Source organism: Orcinus orca, chromosome 5 (assembly GCF_937001465.1).
Source record: "Orcinus orca chromosome 5, mOrcOrc1.1, whole genome shotgun sequence".
In the NCBI taxonomy this organism is placed as follows: Eukaryota; Metazoa; Chordata; class Mammalia; order Artiodactyla; family Delphinidae; genus Orcinus; species Orcinus orca.
This window is the reverse complement of record NC_064563.1, coordinates 23,713,874-23,739,102: the sequence shown is the minus strand read 5'-3', so window position 1 is coordinate 23,739,102 and position 25,229 is coordinate 23,713,874. Positions and strand designations below refer to the sequence as shown.

Here is a 25,229-nt window from a genome sequence, read left to right as displayed (position 1 = left end):
AGAGAAAACCATAATTCAAAAAGAGTCATGTACCACAGTGTTCATAGCAGCTCTATTTACAATAGCCAGGGCATGGAAGCAACCTGAATGCCCATTGACAGATGAATGGATAAAGAAGATGTGGCACATAAACAATGGAATATTACTCAGCCATAAAAAAGAAATGAAATTGAGTTATTTGTAGTGAGGTGGATGGACCTAGAGTCTGTCATACAGAGTGAAGTAAGTCAGAAAGAGAAAAACAAATACTGTATGTGAACACATACATATGGAATCTAAAAAAGAAAAAATGGTTCTGATCAACCTAGTGGCAGGGCAGGAATAAAGACGTAGACATAGAGAATGGACTTGAGGACACAGGGAGGGGGAAGGGTAAGCTGTGACAAAGTGAGAGAGCGGCATGGACATATATACACTACCGAATGTAAAATAGATAGCTAGTGGGAAGCAGCAGCATAGCACAGGGAGATCAGCTCGGTGCTTTGTGACCATCTAGAGGGGTGGGATAGGGAGGGTGCGAGGGAGACTCAAAAGGGTGGGGATATGGGGATATATGTATGCATATGGCTGATCCACTTTGTTGGACAACAGAAACTAACACAGTACTGTAAAGTAATTATACTCCAATAAAGATCTATTTAAAAAATAGAAAATAAAATAATATGACTGCAAAAAAAAAAAAAATACTTGGTCTGAATCAATTCTTCTGACCTGAGGTTATGATTGTCCACCTATTTTGTTGTCTTCACACAGCACTTCACACAATTCTGCTCCACTTCTGAGTAGACACTGTAGCAATAATTAAGGCAAGTTCCAGGTATGGTGTAGCACATGGAGTTTAAGTCTGTTTCTACCTAAGTCATTTTTTCAGCTGCCTCCAACAAGGATCAGAATTCAGGGAGTGAACTTAGCAAGACTCCTTTCAGCTTGCTGATAAGAGGGACCTTGCTGGGAATACAGTGGTGAGGTTCCCAGCTTTCTGTAGTAGACACTCAACAAAACGTTCCTTCTCAGATGACACAGTAACATCTATATCTTAATTTACAAGGGTTTTTTATTTATTGTTTTTTTTAAATTGATCTTTATTGGAGTATAATTGCTTCACGGTACTGTGTTAGTTTCTTTTGTTCACCAAAGTGAATCAGCCACATGCATACATATGTCCCCATACCCCCTCCCTCTTGAGCAGCCCTCCCATCCTCCCTATCCCACCCCTCTAGGTCATCATAAAGCACCAAGCTGGTCTCCCTGTGCTATGCTGCTGCTTCCTGCTAGCTAACTATTTTACATTCGGTAGTGTATATATATCAATGCTACTCTCACTTCACCCCAGTGCACTACTAAATAACCAAGAGATCACTGAAGAAATCAAAGAAAAAATTTTAAAATACATGGAAACAAATGACAATGAAAACACAATGACCTAAAACCTATTGGACGCAGCAAAAAACAGTTCTAAGAGGGAAGTTTATAGCAATTCAATCTTACCTCAAGAAACAAGAAAAATCGCAAACAATCAAACCCTACACTTAAAAACAACTAGAGAAAGAAGAACTAAGAAAACCCAAAATCAGAAGAAGGAAAGAAATCATAAAAATCAGAGCAGAAATAAATGATATAGAAATGAAGAAAACAATAGCAAAGATCAACAAAACTAAAAGCTGCTTCTTTGAGAAGATAAACAAAATTGATAAACCCTTAGCCAGACTCGTCAAGAAAAAAAGGGAGAGGATGCAAATCAATAAAATTAGAAATGAAAAAGGAGAAAACACAACTGACACCGCAGAAATACAAAGGGTTATAAGAGACTACTACAAACAACTATATGCCAGTAAAATGGACAACAACAAAGAAATGGACAAATTCTTGGAAAGGTACAATTTTCCAAGACTGAACCAGGAAGAATAAGAAAATATAAACAGACCTATCACAAGTAATGAAATTGAAACCGTAATTTTAAATCTTTCAACAAACGAAAGTCCAGGACCAGATGGCCTCACAGGCAAATTGTATCAAACATTTAGAGAAAGGCTAACACCCATCCTTCTCAGACTCTTCCAAAACATTGCAGAGGGAGAAACACTCCCAAATTCATTCTATGAAGCCACCACAAAGGTTTTTAATTTAGTGATGAACACTGTAACATATATTTGGCAACTAGACTCTCTTTTTTTTTTTCTGCTTTTATCTATAGATCTCAGCCTAAAATCTATAGAATTTTATTTAATGAATGACAGATTGTTTTCCATACATCTTATCTCTATGCTACAGTATATTTTGCTTAAGCCATTTATTTTCTTCCTTTCTCTATTTCTATCAAGAAATCCTATTCCATTTCACTGCTGAGACGTATATCTCTTAAAGATGACTAAGAAGTTTAAAAGAGAATGTAGAGACTTCCCTGGTGGTCAAGTGGTTAAGACTTAATGCTTCTAATGCAAGGGGCGCGGGTTTGATCCTTGGTTGGGGAACTAAGATCCGACATGATGTGCAGCACAGCCAAAAAAATAAGTAAACAAAAGTAAAAGTAAAAAGAAAATATAAATTGATTCTCACATACATAAATGATTGGTTGGCTTCATTTTTAAACTTGAGCTCCGTAATCAAAATTCCCACAGAGGAAAAAAAGGAATATTCACAGATGGTCTGGTCAAGTTCTCGAGGCCAAACATACATTCTTGAACAGAAGTGGGTGGATGAACAAAGAAGTCCAGAGTCTATCTAAAAACAAACAATAGAGCATGATATCAATAGAGGCCATTTAATAGTCAAATGTGTTATATTCTCTCAAAGTTCAGATGGACCTAGTAGCTGAGGGTTATCTGATGAGGCAACCTCTTTCCAAAAGTCAAGGCCAAGACCAAGGTGGCCTGCTGAGAGCTATGGCAGAAACAGCTTGTCAGTCTGGTCTCAGTTAGAGGTTTGTCAAAGCAAGATAGCGAAAAAGCTCCCTATTACTGAGAATTCAGCCTTTTGGCATTGGAAATTTGGCACACATCATAAAACAGTACCAAGGAGTAAGTTGTGCACATTTGGAAAACATATCAAGCATTAAATGGTGACTCTAAGTGCATTAACATGTCCTGGTAACCTTAAACACTTCATATAACTTCCAAAATTGCTCACATCATACATAGTGAGTAGCTTGACTAGCTTACACATTTAGACAAGAGACTCTTTTCTATTTATATATGAGATGTAACCTCCATTGATATATGTGCAGTGGCAGTTCTTGTAATCTTACACTCTAGTGCCTATTCTTTGGAAAGACACATTTGTATGATATAGCAATAGAAAAGTCTTAAAATCTTATTTTTCTAGTACTCACAGCCAAAATTCCTAATGGAATATATCCAGACACTGATAATATACTAAACCATAATCTATCGACAGTTTGTACTGCATGTAATAGGATCCAATACTTTTACATTTCAGGACAAGGATGGATACAGTGGCATTTTATACCAGGACAGAGCTGAGCTTTTACTACTAAGCTTATTATCTTACAATGCAAGAAACTTAGGCTTATGTCAGAGCTGGGGGAAAAAGAATCCCACAAACTCAATGGTCTTCAAACATTGTGCGTGGTGTGACCTGTTTAAAGGAACCACGAGGACCCCAGGTTCCTAGTTTCTACATGGAATACTAGCAAACCCCTTTCCCTCAGAGAATTGCTGTGAGGTTAAAATAACATAAGTAAACATATTTTATAAAGTGTATAGAGATACACAAAAGTACATTCTTATTTCTAGTTCTGGTTCTAGTAGTACAAATAGCTATCCGATATTTTCATGAATTTTTTTCTCTAGCTTCATTAAAAAAATTTAAAGCCATAATTATCTAAACATTATAATCATTATAATATTTTATAAAACTGCTTTTTGTGTAAAGTTTGCCTATTTTATAGATGTCAATTTGCCAGTTGATTTCTTACATGGTGTGCTCAGAAATCAGAGAGTCATGTTTTTCAGTCCTTCAATACTAAGTATGAACTAAGATTTCTAAAAAAATTTCCTACTAAGAAAACATGGTTTCCACATGGAAATTTGATCTTAACAACTAGAAGTTTATAATCTTCCTGTATCTTCTTTTCAAGGTATTATCATACCAAATTTAGCTGAGGAAGGAACTTGATAGAGAATGGGGACTAGTACCGAATTTCTCCTGTTTCTAATTCAGCTCCTTTCCTTTTTTAATCCTTAAAAAATTTCTGAAAATGAACTCATTTCATTGTGGTTTTTCACCAAGGATTTTTTTCAGCAATGAGGCTACACCTGAAAATTGACATAGGATTCACGAATACAAAGAATGTTACATAAAAGGAAATTCTATAACCTTTAAATGAGCTGGGGATGACAAACTTCTCTTACATAATGGACAGCAAACATTCTAGTTACCGAGTCACATATATGGTGATAACCCAGTGCAACGTGATCAGGCTGTCAACTCAATGTTTTTATTCACTTTTCCTAGAAATTTCAAGCCAGCTTTTAAGATTTGTAGACTATGATTATAATGCAGTTTTTATTATTGGATACATGCTATGCAATTTATTACCGTTATTAATGATCAAATCACAACATTGTGATAAAATACAATTATACAAAAAGACATACACATATTTTAAAGTACACATATGGAATATGCAGAAGAAAGGAAGATAATAAAAATGTATGAAATAAAAAGGAGAATTAGAAAAAGGTTTTACATGGCTATTGATATCCACCCATCTGTCACTGACTAAAATGTCAATATTTTGTGGTTCCGAAAAATAAAATGAAAATTTAAAGCATATTATATTCTTATCCTCTTGGTTTTTCCTATTCATTTTAAGTAAGGATAAAGAACTAAATCTGAGTCCTCACTATTTCACTCCCTGGCTCAATTTATGCTCTGATCTGCATATCTTTTTACCATACCCTCAGATTATAAATCAGGAAAGTGCCTCAGTCCTTAGAGGACAAAGCTAATTCCTTAGCAAACTCATCTAAACTGGGATGCAAGCTTATCTGTTCAGACCCATGTCCTCTCACTCCACAGCATATGCCCTTCTCTACAAATGCACAGGTTACTTAGATTTCTGTAAGCAAGTCAAACACTTTTTTTTTTTTCTTGAACTTTTACTCAATCTTATTATCTCTGTCTACAATGTCCTTTCCCCCTTCTCTGCCTGGCAAAATCTTATCCATCAAAGTTTACTCCAAATGCTACCCCCTCTGTCTGACAGTCTTAGAAATTTCCCCACTTCCCCCTCCTACAAACAGAGTTAATCACCTTCCCTTTTCATATACTTGTCAGTAGATAGGTAGTTAGGTAGTGTCATCACTATAAGAATTAGTGTCAGTAACTATATAGTCCCTGGTAACTACATCTACCTTCCTCCTATAGCAGAAGACTATGTAATGCATACTATACAATACTGTATAATAAATACAATAAATACTGAGCTTTGAATGGCTGTGATGAAAGAAAAGACTATGACAATCATATATCTTTTTTCCTAATAAGAAACAGGATACAAGTTTCCAAGTGGAGAAATTATGCGTCTTATCAAATTGTTGAGAAAATCTACTCATCACTTTTACCACTGTAGATACAGGAAATATCCAGGGGCTACAACTAACTGGTGCAATTATTAGTTACTCCTGAATCTTGCTCTAAATGTTTATCATAAGGCAATACAGGCCCAGCCAGTGCATATTTCAAAAAGTCCTAACTCCCCTCAATATGGGAGATACTGTTTTGAAAATTCTAGATACTCTACATCCTTTATCAAAACTCATGTGCCAAAATCCATGTCAAATTACAAACAGATTAACAAGTTGGGATTTGGTTATATTTTCTTTCTCAAAAACATTGGACACCTGGTTGGACATATGGGTCACAGTTATAGTAATATACGAAATCCATACTGAGAGAGCCTAAAATAATTCCTAATGCCAGAATTTACCCTATACCTCTGAGAACTGGTGACAGAATGTGTTCACTCCCTTAAATATGAGGAGACCTCAAGGGCAACAGTGGATGAGCCAGCTGGGGCCTAGGAACTAGCATCCCAGGGAGAAAGATGCTGCCGTCCTCTTCATCCTCCTGTGTCCTCCTCTCCCCTTCCTCCTTCTAAATAATCATATTCAACTTACCACCTTTGCTAAAAGATATCAGCATAGCAACTCATCTGGAAATAGTAATAGTGCTGACTACTACTGTGCTTTCCGGAAACTTCAGCCATTCTCTCATTTTGTGTGTGTGTGTGTGTGTGTGTGTGTATACACTACATTATATAAAATGCCTTTGATATCTGGGAAGTTGTACCGACGAGGAGAAAGAGAGCCACAGGGATAACTGGCAGCTCTTGGTATCATTTATCAAGAAACTGTGGTACTGGGACATCAATCCTCTCACAGTAGCTATAGAAGTGTAAAGGACTCGGTTTTAACAAGTTAGAGTTTGGAGAGAAATTGGTGCACTTTGTTCTTCTTGCCATGGTAGGTGTTCTAGCAGAGGGCAGAGCTGTGATCTGAACGAAGATATTTCTAATTAAAAATTCCAATGCTGGAGTAAGCTTGACAGAACATGAATATCCCTAGGTTCTAACCCAGTTCCACACATTAAGACAGAAATATCACCCAAATATAGCATGTTAGTATGACAGCATTAGCTACCACTGCTTAACAAAGCACCTGAAACTTGGCTTAAAACCACCACCATCTATTTAGCCACAATTCCCTAGTTGAGCCATTTAGGCTGAGCTTGGCTGGGCAATTCTTCCTGACTTGGCTGGGCTCCCTCTCTCATGCATCAGCTATCATCTGGGAGTATGGCTTTGATATTGTCTAGGCTCTTCCACTTGTCTTTGCCCTCTGCTGGGAAAACTGGACTAACATTACTCTGGCGGAGGCGGTCTCTCATCCACAGCATGCTTGCCTGCTCTTGTCCACAGAGCAGAGGCAGGGTCCCAGGAAGTAAGTGGAAGCATGAAAAGACTTCTTAAGACTTGGTCTCAGAACTGGCACACAGTTCTACCAAATTTTATTGCCCAATACAAGTCATACTGCCCACCCACATTCAAGGGGAAGGGAAATAGACTCCAGCTCTTGCTGAGATGTGCTGCAAAATTATATGCAAAGGGATGGGAATTCAGAAAAGGGTGAAGGATTGCGGTCATGTTTACAAAGTACCACTGTGTGTTAGAGAAGGTTCATTGCTTCTTATCCTTGGGGAATCGCTGATATCCTGAAGATGTTTCATCTGATGTGTTACAGCTCATCCTTAATGAGCTAGTGCTGGTGTGATGAGTTCTTTTTAGTATCATCATGTCACACATTGATGGAGTGCTGTGAATTCTGATATTGGCTATCAGCTTTTAACAAAGAAGGTTTAAGAAAAAATTTTCACTTGTTGCTTGCTACAGAGAGGACAAACTTGATGCTACTCATGAGGGGCCAAATAACTTATATAGATATTTACTGGGTTGTCAAACACAAATACTTGAACTTTGATGATAATGTAGCTTCAGTGGTTCCAGAAAGGAGATGACCTACGATGCTACATACGCTGATCTGCTGAAACCCAGCAAAGATGTTAGTCAGCATTATATACACTTCAGAAGGTAATCAGTGGCCACACACATTTACCTTCTTAACAGACTGTAGCAGAGATATCATCAAGATTCCCAGAATATCGAGGCAGGAGTATGCCAAATGATCTGGAAAAGTCTCTGTACTAAAACCCTTGGGACACAGTGGGCTTAGATAGGGGTGCATGACGCTGGAGATTTGTTCAAGAGTGTAATGACTGATGACATGGAGCACGCTTCTTAAGGCTCCTGAGGTCCAGGAGTTCCCTGGTGGCTAGTGGTTAGGATTCAGGGCTTTCACTGCCGTGGCCTGGGTTCACTCCTTGGTTGGGGAACTGAGATCCTACAAGCCGTGTGGCACGGCCAAAAAAAAAAAAAAAAGGCACCTGAGCTCAAATGAGAAATTTTACCCAAACATATGCAAAACATGCAGTTGTGGAAATAACAAGATTAAAAACAAGATCATCAGCTGTGCAAAGCTTGACCTGCAATATGAGGAAGATTCCTAAACCCGTGCCTATGGTATATCTGGGACTATCAGGCTCTGCAGGACTTCTGATCCTGAATGTAATGTTCTTATTGAGCTATGTGGGGAAGGACTATAAACTGGCCAAGAATGAATAGAAACACAGGCCAACTTTCTGAGTTAAAGAACAGAGGTTCTATTATGGAATGGTCATCTTCCATTTTCTTAGGGGATTTGAACTTGGGGTGCTGTAAAATATATTGATGCCTGGGTCCCACCCCTAGAGATTCTGACTTAATTCATCTGGAGTGAGATATGGACATGTAGAGTTTTAAAATTGCTTAGATAATTCTAATATGGATTCATTCCTCACTTAAGTGGGGAAGAGGTATTAGAGAAATTCCTGGAAGGGTGAAGACAGAGATTTCCTTGAGAAGTACAAATGTTCCAGAGATGCTTGCTTCAAGTTATAAGCTGTCAGCCATCCAGGGAGTAACAGGCTATAAAAGGACTGACACTACTTTCTGGCTCTCAAATCTCTCACAGTAGACTCTTTCTTGAAGTGCCGTTCATGGTTATAGAGGCGATGCCCCTGTTGGGGCCGTACTCTCTTGTCTGTCATGAACAGACACAGAAAGAAATAGCTTCAAGAGCTCAGGCTTATATTGTTGAGAATAATCTGATTATAAAAGAATATTGGGGCAGGAATGCTGTCCAGGATTTGAATATTTAATATTTTGACCATAATTCAACAGTGTTTTGTGGGCTTTTATATACACCCAGAAATATAATAAAGGGAAGGGGTTTCTGTTGATTTTTATGTTGCTGACACTGTATTTGTGGTATTTATGTCATCACGGGTTGCCTATAACAGTCTCTAGTAAGCTGCTTTGAAGTGCATGGCTGAGCATAATTTGATATGAAAAATAAAATAGGGATAGATTTGGAGCTCAGATTCTACATGACAATAAGTTAAGAGGACCCAACCATGGGGATAGAGGAGGACCCAGATCTTCTTACCACATTCCCACTGTGGTCCCCAAGAGGGGACTTTTGCCAGTAATTCCACATTCTAGGGAAGAAATGTCATCCTATTACTTACTCCTCTCCAAGGGAGTAACAATTGGCTGCCGTTAGCAGTGAGTTCTGCAGAAGCAGTGCTGACTGGCCTCAGCCCTTCTCTTGCTCGTGGCCTTCAGACCCCAGGTGTAGTGCAACTTGCTCTCTCAGTCCCCGTGCACAGGGAAGACAACATGCACTTCCCTCAAGGAGTCAGCTCTGTCTCACCTTCTCTGTCTGGCCCTCCAAGAAGAGCAGTGGCAGCCCAGTCGGTGGGCTTGTTGTCTCAAAAGAGGAGGAGGCCCTGTTTTGGTCTCAGGTCACCCATTACACTCTACAATCCAACTTTTCCAGCAAGAAAACTGATACAATAATTTGCCTCATTTCACTCCTTGGGTCAATTTTTCAGTTTGGTACAACCAAGAAAGATGGGCAAGTGAACAGTCCGTATCAGGACCCACACAACTTTGCTAAAAGTAATTAAATGAAAGTAGCAAATAATATGATTCCAATGTACTCATCACTAAACGTTCAAGTGCCTGCACTACTGTGATCTGCTTTGGACGATCCATACTTGTGTGGGTGTGTGTGTGTGTGTGTGTGTGTGTGTGTGTGTGTGTGTGTGTGTGTAGAGAGAAACAGACAGAGACAGAGAGACAGATGAAGAGAAAGGCAGGGAGGGAGAGCACTCTCAAAGCAGGTAATAAATATATAGCTTTATATATATATATATAATATCCACATATATTAAATATTTACATATACCATATATATGTAAACTGTATATGTTTATAATGCATGTAAATGTGTATACATGTGTGTATGTATATTAAGCCAGATTATCAGTTAAGCTTATTAATTATTTAAACACAAGCTTCTTCACTTTGGAAATATTTTTTATAAACCCTAGGAATCCCTACGATTTATATCATTTTTCAAGAGCAAACGAATTTTAGTGAAAAAAGAAAGGAAAAAAACCCAACTCCACAATTTACTCACCATATAATCTGAATCATGTCACTTGGAATAATTTTTATTTGCCTAATCAATATAAAGAAATAATATTAACATGTCCCACCAAAAAATTATAGCAAAGCTTAACTGAATTCAGAATTAAATCCTTACATAAAAATTCAAAAGACCATGCAATTGCTATTATATTTACTTTCATTGAAAATAAATAAGGGCTTTAGAATAAAGACCAGACTCTTCTCCCCAGCTGTTCATGATTTTATCAACCATTGAGAAATTAGAATGCAATTTAATAAACTATCTAGAAAATTACAGGCTATTAACAAAAGTTATATTCTCACCAAAACTGTAGTAACATCTGCAAACGTTATTAACTCATTACTGGATAAATTACCTTACATGTGCTCACATTAGCACATGGGGAGGTTAGCAGTTCAGAACATAGGCTCTGCGGCTGGAGAACCTTCAAAGCCCTTCTTACTTCTGTGGCTTGATTGATTTCCTTAACCCTCTGTGACTCAGTTTACTCATCTATAAAATAAAATCTAACTCATAGGGTCATTTGAAGGATTAAATGTGGTGATAAGTGCATATTAACTTAATGTAGAACTTAGCACACAGCACTCAGCTCTTATTATTAATAAAAGTGTTCACTATTTTATTTTTTATTTATGCTGCTTCTTATTTATTCCAAAATGTATAAATATGCTTAAAAATGCTAATGTCTCCATCACTTTGCTGCAGTCTTCCTTGACAATTTCTGTCAAACCTAAGCTCAAGTCATAATCAGGCAATGAAAAACATATAATAGCTCAAAAAATATGACCAAAATGTAAAAAGAAAATATAAAACAACCATCCAACTCACCAAAATTCTCTTGCTCTTTATGTCACCAAGTAGCATAACTGACATTTTTCACTAAATTGTCATCTTTAAACTTATACAAGTAAGCTCTTTTGGCAACTTAGAGACATAGCTCTTTTGGCAACTTACATAGCTCTTTTGGCATAAAAAATTGGCATAAACTAAGAGTACTTCACCTTAATTATAGGAACACTAAGTGTGGAGCACTCCAGATGGAAAGGCTTTAATCCACGTGCACGGTCCCCCCCCAAAATAAAGTCTTGCACATATATGTACACAGTGTTTTTCAATCATATATGTAGATTCTCTTAAAGTTCACAATATTCAATCTCATTTGAATCCATTAGTGAATTACATAGCTCTTTTGGCAACTTAGAGACAATTCCTTAGATATTGCTGTGAATGGCCAAATCACAGGTCTATATATCAGTCCACTTGTATCTTTATTTTAATTACTTACATAGATGTATGATCCTTTTAATGCCAAATAAGCATTTCTGAAAGTCCTCGGAGAAGATCCAAGCGTCTATCTGCTCTAAAGATAATCACATTAGCACGCTGATGAATATTAAAGGACTTCAGCCAACTTAACGGTATTATATGGCAGAGAGACAGACAGACAGATCCTATCAAGCCCCTAAGAAGAATATTGTTTTATCACAATTCATTGTGGATATACCTAATTCACTGTGCAGATTTTTCCAATACAATTCCACCCAACGAGATAATGTATATTATTGCAATAGAGCCAAGATCTACAACACTCTTACATAGTTTCCAAATTTATTCTTAGAAAGCTAGAACTAGCTTCGGGTACTTCATCACCAATTGCAAGGTTCAAAGCTTGGAAATAGGAAATGGTGGATGAGTTCATTAACATTTTACCTTGCAACTCAGGTTCAGTGATAAATGACTAGAAGGCAGCCATGCTTGAAATCCACTATACCTTTGGGTTCAACTCAAATAATCTAACTGGAGTTACAAAACAGGTCTAAATTAATAAAAATTTGAAAACCAAGTCAGATAAATACAGTACTAGAATGCTGATTGTACCTGTAATAGTCTGCTAGGGCTGCCATAACAAAATACCACAGACTGGGTGGCTGAACCAACAGAAATTTATTTTCTCACTGTTCCGGAGGCTGTAAGTTCAACATCAAGGTGTTGGCAGGTTTGGTTTCTCCCAGGAGAGAAAGGCCACCTTCTTACTGTGTCCTCACCTGGCCTTTCCTTTGTTCACAGGCATTCCTGGTGTCTCTTCCTCTTCTTATAGGGACACCAGTCCTATTGAATCAGGATCCTACCCTTATGACTTAATTTATCCTTCATTACCTCTTTAAAGCCTAATCTCCAAATATAGTCACACTGGGGTTTAGGGCTTCAACATACAAAATTTGGGGAGATACAATTCAGTCCATACCAGTACCTCTTCTGCAAAGCAAAATGTCAGCAGATTTATTAACAATGAGCTCATTTTATTTGCTCCCAAGTTCCAAGCTTCAAAATATCAATGTTGATTTATAGTACCCATGATGAAAGTCATAAACTCACAATGTGTTAAGAATAGCAACAGAGAGGAGTAAAAATGTCAAACCAGAAAAGAAATTTCTAATTAGTCAACCAATATTTTTGTCTGATTATATAAAAGAACCATAGAGTTAAAACATGACAACAAAAAATACATGTTTATCATTAGTCCAATGTTCCAGGTTATTAACATATGAATGTATAATTAGTATTATGGAAGTAGCTATATCAAGGGAGATAAAAAATTGGCATAAACTAAGAGTACTTCACCTTAATTATAGGAACACTAAGTGTGGAGCACTCCAGATGGAAAGGCTTTAATTCACATGCACGGTCCCCCCCCCCAAAATAAAGTCTTGCATATATATGTACAAAGTGTTTTTCAATCATATATGTGGATTCTCTTCAAGTTCACGATATGCAATCTCATTTGAATCCATTAGTGAATTAGTAGCAAGTTTTCACCTTTGTGATTTTTTTCAAACACGTGATACCCAAAATACAACTAACAACTAGTGGCAGTTTATGAGCCTTATAGACATGCACAATAAAAATAAATAAATAAATGAAATAAAGATTTGGAAACATTGTAAACAATAAAACTATTTGGAGTTCAAAGGCAAGATAAAACATCACGGACGAGGATGCCCAAGGAAACTGTTTTGGAAACCGTGGGGCTTGAGTAGGTTGTTGAGGGATGGATGGGAAGATTCATAACAATTTTATAAAAGAAAAAAAGATATTAGACATGAAGGCAGTGGCATAATAAAAGCATTCATCTAACTGATAAGGGGGCTACTTGTAAGACTAGGTAATTGGACCAAAGTTTGAAGAAGTAAAAAAGATCAGAGCCTTGAATACTCAGTTACAGAAGTCAAATTTTATCCTGAAGGAAGGATATGTTGAAAGAATTTTAGTGGGAAAATATCCACAAGAAACATTTTCCTGAAGATCATGTATCCATCCCCTCTATTTTAAAGACCAATAGCTGAAGTTTCCCTCAGAAACTGCCCTTTCTGGACTCTTAGTCCACGGGTCCACGACAGATGTGAAATTAATTTCATCCTCCAGGCTCCATGCATGGACATTGGTCCCAGGACTGATGTATTACAACCCCTTGGCCAGGGCTGAAGTCTTGAGACAGGCAAGGCCAGTATGACAGTTCACGGAAATTTGCTGGAATGGTTGAAAAAAGAAAGTCTCATTCTGCTAGGTTTTCTGGGCCGTGATGATATAAGGTGAGAGGTGCTTGGAGTCACAAATAGAACCTTGAAAATGAAGATGACACAGAGGAGAGAAGAACCAAGAGATGGGAAGAAATAGTTTGCAGGTAACAGAGTTTTTTGAGTGTCTTGATATATCTGCCTGAATACAATTTTGTCCCCGAGACATTCAATTATATCAGCTAATAAATTCCCTTTTTGGTTTAAGCTGGCTTTCAGAATGTTCCCTGGTTCTTGCAACCAAAAGAGGTCTTATTAACTCACTAATAGAATGAACATGTAGGGTTACTTCAAAAAAAACAAGGTCTGTGACGATGGAAAAGGAACACCCTGGGTTACAAAGTGAGTGTTGCTCCAGTGACTTACCACTGAAAAAGGAAAACACATCCCCAGTATGGCACTCTCCTCAGAGAGAATGATGGGTGGAGTTGGAAAACCTTGGAATAGGGAATTAGTGTAACAGACAGAATTGGAAAGCAAAATAACTGACCCCATAAAACTACAGCTAAAGATGGATCCTGAGCCATGATCCAGGGAAAGTGGTCTGCCATACATTTACGGTGGAAACATACAGTTCACTGTTAAGAATACAGCTCTTGAATGAAGCAAATATGAGGAGAGTCTAAATGAGACCAAAGAAACAAACATCTTGAAAAAATCTAAGTGCTTGGGAAGCAATGTAGATTTTTTCACACTTTAAGAAAAAAAGCATGAAATGTATATTTCAGAGCAAGAAAGTGGATGAAATGGCTTCATAGGAACTGATTAAATCTGTAAAACTAGTATTTTAAATCAAACGTTTTCGCTATCTATTCTATAAACTAATTATGTAAGATTCACTCTAACTCTACTTTTAAAAGGAAACTTTAAATGATAAATTTAAATTGTAATATTATTTCCAAGAGAACTTTGTGGGGGGGGGGAATAGTACTACCATCCACTTAAATAGATTTCATGTAAGAATTTAATATATAAGAGTTTAACAAATTATCTTCCATTGTGCTGCTGGAAACTTGCTGTTTTGTCTAACACTAATAAAGTAGTTAAGAAAAACCCAGTTTGGCAAAGGAAAAATATTAATTAGTTAGAAGGAAGGAGCTTACAAACCAACAGAAGGACAAAAATGTAAATGCCACTGAGTCTGGAGATAATTTGGTCTAGTGTCAAAACTGGACTAAAAGTATTTATATATCTTAAACCTCTGGCTTAATTTAATTAAGACAAGAAAGAACGGGAGAGAAGGAGGGAGGAAGGGAGGGAAGAAAAGGGGAGAGAGAGAGAGATGGACAAAGAGAGTAAGGGAGAGAAAGAAGGAAGGAAGGGAAGGAAAGAAGGAAGGAAGGAAGGAGGGAGGGAGGGAGGGAAGATGGAGAGGAGGGAAGGAAAGGGAGGAAACTACAATCTTTGGTTTAAAAAGCTGAAAAATCAAACATGTTTTTTCACTTGGAACATCTCTGAATGAGATGAATGAGGTAGGTTGAAAGCTCATAGCCTCTTTCAGGACGCTACTCTTCCATTAAGCATGGTAGAAAGATAATTGCTAAGTGAAGTTTCTCATTGACTTCCACAGAACCTGATTTCAAAGACCTCATAAAAGTATATAAGGGCATTAACAGAAATGGTCTCTAGAAACTTCTTTAGATAAGTGTAGCTCCCTTTAGAGCTCAACAAAATCCTAGCTTCATCCCTCAGTGATGACATAAATTAGATGCACATTATCTCACTCATTCCCAAATTCCTATCTTACAAAGAACATTCATTTTTTGACATTCTTCTTTATTTGATGTTATCTAGCCCAACGCTCATATTTTTCATGTGGAGAAATTGAGGCTTGAAGAGAGTGCATCATTTGACCAGCTCACAGAATCAGTGATTGACCTGGGCCATGTCCACGTGACTCTTAACTATATACTCTTTCCATAGACAGTCACATTTCACACTCCAAATATCTGGCCAAATATTTAGTTTCCAGAAAGTGGATGGTGATTGCCAATAAAAGTATAAAAGCATAACTTTTATTCTCCTGTGAAGGTAAAGTAAATATACAGGGAAGTTGTCAAGATTCTGCAAACGTTTGAATCAAAATTCGCAGTTTGGCTGCATCTGTCTGATGAACTGGCGGGTTGTAGCCCCACCTTCCCCACTCCAGGTGTCTCTATATGAGTTTACAGGCATAGGAATAATGCAGCTTGTCAGGAGTAAGGTTATTGTGGGGGGTTTTTTTGGTTTGGTTTTTGTGTTCTGTTTTGTTTGTTTTTAACATTTGCCTTAGCTTTTGTTTTGCACCAGCCAAATGAGGCAATGAGTCAGGGATGAGAGGAACAAGATGATGAAAAGAGAGCCTTCTCTAGCCCAATCCCATGGACTCAGTTTTGAGCACTAGGAGAGATGACAGTCTTTTAAAAGAAACTGACAAAGCTTGGTCCAATTGAGACTATATGAGACAGACTGTGGAGCAAGTGGAGCTACTTTGGATGAAGTCAACTGCAGAATTAGGTAGAGCATTCCTTCCAGTTTTTGCAAGGGACATAACTTGACTTCAACAAAGTGATTGTGTAAAAGAATGCACTTCTATATGTAACCTCAAAGTTTTTGTGCTGCAGAAGCTTCAAAAAAACCTGAAACTTCCATAGAGAAGGACCATTCTTAGAGGGAAAAGAAGTCCCAGTGACAGGGATGGGTCACACCTTCCACCCAAAATAGTTTCTAGACAGCAGAAAAGGAGGTCAGACTGAAAGCATGAAGAGGACCCTATCTCATCACACTCCATGGTAGAAACCCCAGAAAAAATGGACCAGGCTTTAAATGAAGACCCTACAAGAATGTAGATGGGAACAGCATAGCAGCAAAATGTGGATATTAGTGAGATTGTCCAAAGCTAGTGAGTCCCAGCCAAATTCTAATTAATTTTTATTAGCCTTTGGTTAACTAATTACAATCAAATGTGTAGTCACAGTTTCCATAGGAAGAGAAAATTAGTTATGGAATCAGACATTTCACACAAAGATCTGAACAACTAAGAAGCAATTAGAATGTACTGGGAAACAAGCATTCCTTTTAGTAATAGGTTATACATTAATATACACAAACAGGTTATTTTTATCTATTGTCAGTAACTGGAAACCACAATCCATGTTTGCTTAACATATCTTTGGTAGATAGAAATTTTACTTTCCTGACAGTATTGCATTTAGAAAAATTGTGGTTTGGCTCAAAAATGCTGACACTCTCAACCATCAGACAATACATCTTCTGAAGACAGTCATATCACAGACATAAATATAAATGCAGACAAAAATAAAATGCCAACTCAGACATGTCTTAAGTTTTTTAGGATCTTTCTCATGTCTTTGAATATGTTTATCCTCAAAGTGAATCTCCTTTTCATATTTCAACCTTCATGGTTAAAGTCGAGTTTCCAAAAATATTGGGCTTGTGAAACAATTGACACTAAATGTGAATCATTTCTTGAGAAACTTGGTTTAAACCAGGAAATAACATTGGGTCTCTCTTTCTCCCAAAGGCAATAGTCAGTCCAAGATTTTTCTTGTGTTGTGAAGTCTGGCCAGTAATGCAGATAAAGACATTAGTAAGTAGCCTGGGGCCCTATGAGCTTCAGAATTATTTTGCATGTACTCTAAAACTGACCCATACAACAAGCTGGATTAGATCACTGGGGAAAAGGACTATGGGATATCCTTATGCCTCTTAACTATTACAGCACTAGCCTCTAAATTCCCTTTCCTAATTTTAGTCCAGATGTCAAATATATAGTATATCTTATATTTATTTGATATGGTATTTCTATTAAAATTTGAGGTATTTTGGGTTAAAAGCATTAAAATACCTCCTATTAAGTAATAAATAATAGCTGACATTTTATTTTTACTTTCAGCAAAACTGCAAAGAAGGGGAACCAACGTGGTCTAAGGACGGATAAATAGGTTATAGAGAAAGAACAAAAATATTCCTTGGAAACCAGGCCAGAGTAAGAGAAGAGGCTGTCGTTTTTAATGGACTATGTGCCAGAAACTTATAAAGTACCCATATATCTCTCTAAAAATTGTCTTGGAGAATTAGTTCCAACTAAATTGAAAAACCATCAGAAATTGTTCTATTTTCAGAAAACGGGCTAGAAATTTTGAAAAACATGCCTGAGAATAACTAGAAAATATGAAAAAAATATTTTAAAACATGTTTGAGTGTATCAAAGAGCTAGCAACAGAAAGAGTTAAGATCAAGAGAAAAAGGTAAACTAGCACAATGAATCCAGATTTGGGGCTAATTCTCCCATAACAGCATCTGGCAATTCTAGCAGAGACAGTTGAGAAGCTGAGCAGAACTTTCAGCAGGTCACGTGGCTGGGAAAACAAGAACTGGATGTGAGGGCTGGCTCATGCGGGAGAAAGCCAGGTCAAACTCACAGATTTGGGATTGGGACACCAAAGGTCTACGCCTAGGAATAAGGTGTAAACATAAGAAATAAACAGATCCTGGGAAGGACTGAAGACCGCTTTAAATGACTTCATTAATGAGATATGGGAGGCCCTAGCTGCCTTTGGGAGAAGGAGAGAATCAAATGAATGAGTTTTGTTCACTACTTCTGGGACTTAAATTATAGGTATGTCAGCCCTGTTCACTTCATTCCTATGTTTCTTTGGTTTCCTTCTGTACTTGCCATTCTTTGATCTCTCAGTATTTCATCTTATATATGTCTCTAATCTGCTGTTAATCCATTCTTAATTTCAGTTATTATATTTTTCAAATCTTGAAACTAACATCTTTAAATAGTTTTCAATCCTCTTTCAAGCTTCCCAATCTCGTCATATATTTTTAAACACATTAACATTGTTATTTGAATATCTTTGAATATCCACTATCTGGATATTCTATTCATTTGTTTATAGGGGTTTTTTTGATTTTCAAATATTACAAACAAAAATTATGGAGATAATTTAAGGTATGGGGTAGGCAAAACCATTATCAAGCCAAAGATTTAATAACCACTACGAGCTACAAGCATGACTAGTGCAATGTAGACAGTTTATAGAGCAAGACCACTGAAAGCTAATGACAATAAAAATTTTAAAGTCAGACAGACAAAAAAGAAATGTATAACATTATTAACCTTGTATGAACCTAATAATATAATCCATTATGAAGCAAAGAGTTTACAGGACTAAAAGAGCAGGAAATTTTAGCACACTTCTCTCATTCCCTCATAAAGCCAATAGACATAAAAATCAGTAAGATGTAGAAGACTTGAATAACATGGTGAAACAGTCAGATCTAATGATCATTATTTTGCACCATAACTTACTGAAGCAGGTCCTATTATTTACACCTTTTTTATATAGATGAAAAAAAAGAAGTGACTTCAAGAAGCTAATGCATTAAATTGCTCAGCTACCTATGAGTAATCAGTCCATGAATAAGCAGGGGCACCAATAAGAAGCCTCTCTGAGTTTTGTTTGTTTGTTTGTTGTTGTTTTCTTTTTTGCTGGAGCAATTGCTAAAGGTGCTGTCTTCCTCTGGAGTTAGAGGCTGTAGAGACACTTAAGCTAGCGCACCTTGCAGCCATCTTCCCAGCCAGAGGAAGAAAGCCTTCTGCACTAGGTAAGAATGAAGCCAATGAAGAAGGAAAAGCAGGGCCCAAAGAAGGTGAGAGAGGGCCCTAAAGTGAAGCTTTAAGTCCCTAAATTCAGCCATTATGTAGAAAATCCTACCCTGGCTACATCTGTGACACCATCTTGCGAATATATAATAGGCATATTATTTCTCTAGTATACAGACAAGGCTTGATGTGCTTACAGACTTGTGGCCTCCTTGAAATAAGAGTATTTCCTTCCTGGCATCTGGATTCTGTGGGCTGGAAATCAAGCTCCAAGCAATAGAAAGAACTACTGCTATTAGAACAGGAAGCTAGCAGAATTATAGGACAAGGATAGATAAAATGGCTAGCTTTAATTTCTGAGACCAATGCAAATTTCAGTAAAATAACTATGGTCCTTTTTATATAAATTCAGTATTACTTGACTTCATTTCTTTCCTCTCAATTTTCTTCTAGAAGATATTTATATACTTAACATATCTGTTGGCATAGAGTTATAAAAAATATTTAACATTGTTTCCAATTAATTTATCATGTCAAAAAGGACTGAATTAAACTGAATAGACATATTAATACAAGTATTTTCAGTATGTTTAAATTGAAGAAGCATCTTCAATTTTTTTTTTTTTAAAGCTGAAATCTATAGGAATGTAGTTGTAATTCACCCAGGCCCTTGCAACATCATTTGTTTGCAAAGCCATTGTTTCTCCTCCTTAAGTAAGTGTAACTCTTTTTTAATTCAAAATTAACACTCTGTGAAATTATTTGTTTTGAGAATCAAAAGTCAGCCTTTGTCAGATGCTTGGTTTCTGGAGAAATGAGAAGCTCGAGTTTTTTGACATTGACACCTTTAATTTTCTAAAGTGCAACAGATGATTCTCTGGATATAATAGATGTGTGTTTACATGTAGCCTTCCTTTCTAAATCAAACTTCCAGAAGTATCTGTCTTCACGTGGAAAAAAAAAAAACTAGATCAGTCTTTCCATAACTCTTCTGTGTAAGCACTATGATGAAACTTGCACGACAGGACATTTATTTAAATGAAGATTTAGTTTATGTGGTTGTTACTGTTGATGTTGTTTCTGTTATGGTTACTTGGAGCCTATCTCTCTAAATAATCATTACTATATCAAAGAGGTGATGCTCAGTGTTCTACATGATTTGTAAGAAGCCCTTGAAGGCAATAGGCAAAGTGGCAAAACATACAAGATCAAGTTTCTGAGGGACCTGCTTCTTCAGATATATCTATTTTCTCACCAAGTGCTGTCAGGTTTGGTTTTTTTTTGACGCCATTCACAATGCCCCTTTCATTTTTTCGCTCCCTGTCTGATTTTCCTGCCACCCCTATAGGTTGTGAGACCTCTTCCCTTTCACTGTCATCACTGCCACTGCATCCTCCTTACTCTCCCTGCTTCTCTTCTTAACTTGATGCAGTTGTCCTGACTCCTGCAGTTGGATTCATCTTCCCTAAATACTGTATTGAGTAAACTTTTGCCACCACATGCTATATTTCTAAAAATATTAAATATAGCTCATTTACAAAGCCTGGCACAATGCTTTCAAAATTCTCCCCTTACCTCCTTATTTGAAGTCTTTCTTTAAGACATGTCCATTTGTCACCTTTAAAAGATACTTGTCCTTTTCCAGTGTTTTCTCCTTCCTTATTCTCTCCTCTGCCTCTCATCTGCTGTCCACATTTTAGATATCCACTCATCTGTCAGAGTTTATAAAAGTACTAATTTTCTGCAAGGCACTTAATCTCACTTTCCGGTTCTTACTGTCCATAGCTTTCTCATTACAGACATATTTATATTTTATAAATATTTGTGTAAATATCTCTCATTACATGGTAAGACTTTGAATAACTTATTATAATTCCCATGGTGCCATCATGTGTTTTATAAATACATTCAGTTTTTGAAAGAGGTAAAAATAAATAGATGATCTTTTAGCCTATGTATTAAATTGGTGGGGAAAAGAAATATAAAGTTTCCAAGCTAAATGTCTCAATTTGATTCCCAGTTATCTTGAATATTTTGCTTTCAATAATTTCCAGAGTGTACATGTGTAATTTACCTTTTTAACTAAGACAAATATCTGGTGTTTTCTTCATGGAACAACCTATACCACCCATCCCATGGACAGTTTCTTTAACTGTGAACAGAAAAAAAGAGAATCAGAATAAATAGGTTTTGGCAGATATTCCAGACAGAATACTTTTGACAGTCATGGCCACATGTAATGTTTTGGGATATTTTATTCCATTTATACGTCCCTACTTCAGCTCTATAACTCAAAGAATTTGTTTAATCTGTTTGATACTTCTTTCACGTCTTTTAATTCAGATATAAGTTACCAGATACTTTACAAGGGCCTAATAGTATTATCCAAATATTGTAAAATGGGAAAGCTGAAGTTCACATTCAAAATACCACAGTTTAGACCCCAAGTCAATTTTAGCTCCACTCACCTCTGTAACTTGGAAGTTTAGGTTTCCATTTTTATAAGCTCCTTTAGTTTACCCATCACTGCAGAGCTGGCATCTGGCTGCAATAAAGGAACATTGGTAATATTGACAAAAAATGGCTTTCAACAGCTAATACTAAGGTCATGACAGAAAAGATCGTTTTTAAGTCATCATAAAGCTGTCTTAATCCTCTCGAACAAGGTAGGATATAAATGAAGTCATCTTTTTTCTTTCCTTAGGGAAGGCATATATGAAGCTCATTTTCTCACAATTTGGAAAGGGAATTTCTTCATTAGTTTTCCATGAAGGGCTTTATCTTTCTATGCTTACAAAAACAGTTGGCGGTACAACTTTCTCTGTAGCATCCAAAATTTGAAATCCCCCCTGCTTCCTACAAACAGTAAAATATGCCTTGATACCACCATAGCACAAAGATAAAAATGCAAGCCATTGAGATGTCAGAGAATGTGAAACTCCCAGAGAGGTGCTAACAGCCTCCAAGAGCCTCAGACTCAACTGACCAAGCCCTCCTTCCAACACCCACCAAATTTGCCTCCAAAATTGATTATGACGGCTCCATGCAGCTCCAGCCCCGACAGTACTCAACCCCCCAAAAATGGATCCAGGCTAGAATGTAGACATTACCTCCTCTTTCCTCAATACAATGTAGAGAAAAATCTGTCTTCCCAATCATTTTCTCAAACCAGAAGAGGTGAAGAAAGACATGTGCCTTGGACTGAGGAAAGTCTTGGACTGAGGAAAGCCTTGGACTGAGGAAAGACTTCTTCTAAAGGACCTGGAGAGCAACACTATGAAATGAAAACTTTAAAAAAATTAATATTGAGGAATTTTAATAAGGAAGCAGGTTGATACCTGAAACCCATCACCATCATTTAACCTTAGTAAAAGCATTTAATACCCTAGGATTCAACAGTCTAACAGGAATATATAACCATTTATTCTTTCAGTAAATGTTTATTGAATGCATACAATGCTTCAGGCAATATTCTGTGAATAAAGCAGCAGACAGTTCCTGCCAACGCAGAGCTCAGTACTTAGCAGGGAAGGTACATATTAATACACCAGCCCCTCCATTTTCTCAACCTCCTCCCCTTATCTCAGCTGTTGACATTTCTCCCTGCCAGACACCTGGGGCCCATTACATACTCTTCCTTTTCTCTCATTCTGACTCCTCTCAGTTATCAACTTTTGCAAATCCTAGCTCTTAAAACTGCTGTCTGTGCAAACAAATGACACTTGGGAAATGCTTCCATCCCAGGTGAGACTGGTGCTGCCTGGAACTAAGTTTAAAGACTGAATACATAATCTATTTCTTTAATTACATGTGCACATTTTTACTTGTGTTCTTGTCAAGGCAGGGTCACTTATAATGAGTTTCTTTTAACTTTCAGTATACCCCAGCCAATAGTTTTGCATTTTTCTTATTTCCTCCTTCTCCGTTTTAATTAAGGTCTCATTTATTTTCTATGAATGCCTCCACATTCTTTCCATTTTCTTCTGATTATGGAAGTCTTCATTTCTCTGCCTTAGCAACCAAACCAGGTAAGACAAAGAAAGGTATGATTTCCACGTGGAGCACGTTTGGGTCATGTTTGGTGCTTGTTGCCCAATCACACAGCTTTGGTAACTAAATCTGCCTAATGCCTCTTTCAGTTTTCCTGAACATTCAAAGCTAAAGAAAACAGACCCAACTCTAAAATGAGCTTGAGTTTGAAAGCCTACCACCTGCCAATTATCATTCTCATATTTCAAGAATAATTCTACAGAAACATATTACCATTATGCAATCTAGTAAACTTTGAGCCAAAAGTCAACCAAAATAGCCTTTTGGTCATTTATTATATCAGAATGAAGGAAAAAAGCCATGGGAATGGTGAAAGATATGCTTTGGAGTGGGAACACTTCTCATTTTCCATTCCAAGGAGAATGGAAAATGTTATCAGAGGAACAATCATTATTTTCCTCAGTTGAGACCTACTTTAATGCATGCAATAACTGATTACAAAGTATTAAGAGTATAGTCAATAGCCAAAGATATAATTCATTACGGCAAAAAACAAGAAGGCCTGAAAATATTCAGAGGTATTAGAGATATAACTTTTACAAATTTAGAAGAAGTGTAATTCCGGAGAGCAGAATGCTGCTCATGAATTCTAAGCTTTAACTTCTTACATGTTTATATGCAAGAAAACGTCAAGAAGAGAAAGTGAAGATTTATGTACATTTCATTTTAGATATCACAAATTTTATCCATTTTTATGAGGTAGCCTTCATAAAGTTTATCTTTCCATAACATTTAAAGCTCTCAATATAACTTTTCTTTGACTCATGCAGAGATAATAAAATTATTCTTAAAAATATCTCTTCCTCACCTTACTCCAGAAAACCATGGTGGTAAAAGAAAGGAAAGGATTTTACAAAATTTCCAGGGATTGTGTCTAAAGTCAAAATGGAAGGGAAACAAAGCTACGTGTCAGTCAGCACTCTTCTAAAAATTCCTAATTATTAAAGTTTCTTATGCACTGTCATTGATAAATGTGACTAACTTCCCAAACGAATGATTCCTAGGTCTTCTGTCATACTCAGATGTTACAAGAAACTACACGTTACGTGAGCTGTGTCAAACGGTAATAATGACACATAGTTCCAAATTGTGACAAATTTAAAGAAATTTTTCTAAAACTGTTATGTATGTATGGTTAATCTGTTCAATGTCTTACCAGCCCTCCTCTGACACTAGAAGCTCAGAATCTAGTCCTAAAAAATAGCACACACTTGGCTGCAAATAACAGAAAACTCAACTAATTTGTACAAGCAATAAAATCATGAAATCATGACACATCAAAAGTCTAAAGGTATACAGTCCTTTATGTAGTTCAGCAACTTAATGCTCTCCCAAAGAAGTCAGGCTTTTCTATCCTTCTGCTCCACCATCCTCATGCCATTGGCTTTTGGACCTGGTGGTACTTTTTTTTTTAAATTTATTTTTGGCTGTGTTGGGTCTTCGTTGCTTCACTGGCTTTCTCTAGTTGCAGCGAGCAGGGGCTACTCTTCCTTGTGGTGCGCAGGCTTCTCATTGCAGTGGCTTCTCTTGTTGCGGAGCTTGGACTCTAGGCGCACGGGTTTCAGTAGTTGTGGCTTGTGGGCTCTAGAGTCAGTAGTTGTGGCACATGGGCTTTAGTTGCTCTGCAGCATGTAGGATCTTCCCAGACCAGGGATCGAACCCATGTCCCTGCATTGGCAGGCGGATTCTTAACCACTGCGCCACCAAGGAAGTTGCCTGGTGGTACTTCTTACTGTAGAGTCACACTCAACTCTGCAGACAGCTGGGAGACCCCGTGGAGTTGGCACCCATGCTGATATATCCAACCCTGCAGGTGGGGAGGTGTCTGCCATTGCTGCCAGAGCCAGATCTGCCCACCCCATAGCCAGGACCTGGCCA

General features: G+C 37.2%; 2 long non-coding RNA genes across 2 annotated transcripts; both read right to left on the bottom strand.

Annotated features, from left to right (window-relative positions):
* Nucleotides 1–2,663: 2,663 nt before the first annotated feature.
* Nucleotides 2,664–10,531, bottom strand: LOC125964404 (uncharacterized). Its single transcript, XR_007477395.1, has 3 exons — nucleotides 10,468–10,531; nucleotides 10,101–10,142; nucleotides 2,664–2,721 (listed from the first exon to the last, which is right to left on the bottom strand). It is a non-coding gene; the product is annotated as an uncharacterized LOC125964404 (long non-coding RNA).
* A 10,878-nt stretch (nucleotides 10,532–21,409) lies between these two features.
* LOC125964403 (uncharacterized) lies at nucleotides 21,410–22,447 on the bottom strand. The gene is made up of 3 exons (XR_007477394.1): nucleotides 22,412–22,447; nucleotides 21,770–21,846; nucleotides 21,410–21,453 (listed from the first exon to the last, which is right to left on the bottom strand). It is a non-coding gene; the product is annotated as an uncharacterized LOC125964403 (long non-coding RNA).
* Nucleotides 22,448–25,229: the final 2,782 nt, after the last annotated feature.